The sequence below is a fragment of the Ranitomeya imitator genome, chromosome 3 (genome assembly GCF_032444005.1).
Source record: "Ranitomeya imitator isolate aRanImi1 chromosome 3, aRanImi1.pri, whole genome shotgun sequence".
In the NCBI taxonomy this organism is placed as follows: domain Eukaryota; kingdom Metazoa; phylum Chordata; class Amphibia; order Anura; family Dendrobatidae; genus Ranitomeya; species Ranitomeya imitator.
Window position 1 is genome coordinate 847,637,438 of NC_091284.1, and position 2,914 is coordinate 847,640,351.

Consider the following 2,914-nt stretch of genomic DNA (forward strand, 5'->3'; position numbering starts at 1 on the left):
ACCTTGGAAACTTATTTGAGGTGTTTTGTTTCTGCTGATCAGGATGACGGTTACCTTTTTGCCGCTGGCCGAGTTTGCCCTTAATAATCGGGCTAGTTCTGCTACCTTGGTTTCTCCTTTCTTTTGTAATTCGGGGTTTCATCCTCGTTTTTCCTCTGGTCAGGTGGAACCTTCTGATTGTCCTGGAGTGGACATGGTGGTGGATAGGTTGCATCGGATTTGGAGTCATGTGGTGGACAATTTGAAGTTGTCCCAGGAGAAGGCTCAGCAGTTTGCTAATCGCCGTCGCCGCGTGGGTCCTCGACTTCTTGTTGGGGACTTGGTGTGGTTGTCTTCTCGTTTTGTTCCTATGAAGGTCTCTTCTCCTAAGTTCAAGCCTCGGTTCATCGGTCCCTATAGGATCTTGGAAATTCTTAACCCTGTGTCGTTTCGTTTGGATCTCCCGGCATCGTTTGCTATTCATAATGTGTTCCATCGGTCGTTGTTGCGGAAGTATGAGGTACCTGTTGTTCCTTCGCTTGAGCCTCCTGCTCCAGTGCTGGTGGAGGGAGAATTGGAGTATGTTGTGGAGAAGATCTTGGATTCTCGTGTTTCCAGACGGAAACTCCAGTATTTGGTCAAGTGGAAGGGTTATGGTCAGGAGGATAATTCTTGGGTGGTTGCCTCGGATGTTCATGCTGATGATTTGGTTCGCGCTTTTCATAGGGCTCATCCTGGTCGCCCTGGTGGTTCTCGTGAGGGTTCGGTGACCCCTCCTCAAGGGGGGGGTACTGTTGTGAGTTCTGTTTTTGGGCTCCCTCTGGTGGTTACTGATGGTACTGGGTGACTTGTCTTTCCTGGGTCTCTGGGTTCCACCTGTTCCATCAGGATATGGGAGTTTCCTATTTAACCTGGCTTTGCTGGCATTTCCTCGCCGGTTATCAATGTATCCAGTGTGTCTTGTTACCTCTGCTCCCTGCTCCTAGAACCTTCTGGTCAAGCTAGGTTTGGATTTTCCTGTTTTGGTGTTTTGCTTTATTTGGTTTTTTAGTCCAGCCTGCAGATATGTGATTCTTGCTGCTGGTTGCTCTAGTGGGCTGAAATTGCTCCTCATGTACCATGAGTTGGCACATGAGTTCAAGTAATTTCAGGATGGTTTTTTGAAGGGTTTTTCGCTGACCGCTCAGTTCACTTTTGTATCCTCTGCTATCTAGCTTTAGCGGGCCTCATTTTGCTGAAACTGTTTTCATACTGCGTATGTGCTTTCCTCTCATTTCACCGTCATTATATGTGGGGGGCTGCTATTTCTGTGGGGTATTTCTCTGGAGGCAAGAGAGGTCTGTGTTTCTTCTAATAGGGGAAGTTAGATCTTCGGCTGGAGCGAGACATCTAGGATCATCGTAGGCACGTTCCCCGGCTACTTTTATTTGTGTGTTAGGTTCAGGGTCGCGGTCAGCTCAGGTTCCATCGCCCTAGAGCTTGTTTGTATCTGTGCTTGTCCTTTAGTGATCCCCTGCCATTGGGATCATGACAATCATCCTCCTGTCCCTATGATAACAATTACTCGCTGGAGGCCAGCAGACCCTCCAGAGGAAGTATTCTAAAGCTCCTCATTTACGGGGGCTTCTCTCTCCTCAGCCGACTCCCCGTGTAAGGACTGTGTGGTGGAGCGCTGCCGAGTCCTGCGACTGAAGAACCAACTGACCGAAGACCACAAGAGCATCGCCAACATGGTGAAGGAGACCATGAGCAGGTGAGTGCAGCGCCCTCTGCAGGTGAGTGCAGTGCCCCCGCAGGTGCCAGGTGGGGGCCATTTCTTACCACTCCCCCTCTGTTCCCCAGCAAGGAGGGCTTCTGGATAGGGAAGGCGTCACTGCGACGATGGCGGCAGCTGGCAACCGAACAGCTCGGCCATCACCAAGAGGATGAATGTGAACACAGGGATGTGAAGATGAATGGCAGCGCCCCCAAAAGAGGTAACGTGGCAACCGAACAGCTCGGCCATCACCAAGATGATGAATGTGAACACAGGGATGTGAAGATGAATGGCAGCGCCCCCAAAAGAGGTAACATACCAGTCCCCCGGCGCGTGGCGGTTGGCCCTTTCCCCCGGCGCGTGGCGGTTGGCCCTTTCCCCCGGCGCGTGGCGGTTGGCCCTTTCCCCCGGCGCGTGGCGGTTGGCCCTTTCCCCCGGCGCGTGGCGGTTGGCCCTTTCCCCCGGCGCGTGGCGGTTGGCCCTTTCCCCCGGCGCGTGGCGGTTGGCCCTTTCCCCCGGCGCGTGGCGGTTGGCCCTTTCTCCCGGCGCGTGGCGGTTAGCCTCTTCCCTTCCCCCCTCAGTTGGCCCTACACTATAGCCTCACACACCCCACCCCGGCGGGGCGACGTCGGCCCACCCAATCTCTCTCTATCTACAGAAGAGCTGCTGGAGGACAAGAGGGAAGAGGATGCAGACACCGGCTTCAATGAAGACCTAGTCTACCAGCACGGTAAGACCCAGAGCCTTCACACTGGGGGCTTCTGATCATATGGCGCCTTGTGTGCAGTCATGGCTCTCCCCCTCAGGTGGTCTGTGCATGTCGGAGAGTGAGAGGAGGCTGGTGTCGGAGGCCACCTGGGTGAAACTGAAGGAGTACTTCCCCACCGCCCCGGAGTTCAGACACGACCAGGAGCCGTGCCGCGAGTGCCAGGTACCAGCTGCAGAACCACCACTGCGTTTTTACTGGGGTTCTGCCGAGACCCCAATAAATTGATGGGTTTTTGTAGTTTCTAGAACAAGAAGGGGAAAGGAATGATGCCCTGCATAAAAAGATGGCGTATGAGCAGAAGCTGGCACTGCCCAAACTCTTCAAGCACAAGAGCCGCCCATGCAGAGACAGCTGGCCCGAGGTAGGTCCTCCATAGTGTGCACTGGGGGGGGGGGCGCTCTCTGACACCT

The 2,914-nt window shown here is 54.2% G+C and overlaps 1 long non-coding RNA gene across 1 annotated transcript; it reads left to right on the top strand.

Annotated features, from left to right (window-relative positions):
* The first annotated feature begins 2,014 nt into the window (after nt 1-2,014).
* On the top strand, nt 2,015-2,667 carry LOC138672405 (uncharacterized). The gene is made up of 3 exons (XR_011319734.1): nt 2,015-2,045; nt 2,394-2,465; nt 2,542-2,667. It is a non-coding gene; the product is annotated as an uncharacterized lncRNA (long non-coding RNA).
* Nucleotides 2,668-2,914: the final 247 nt, after the last annotated feature.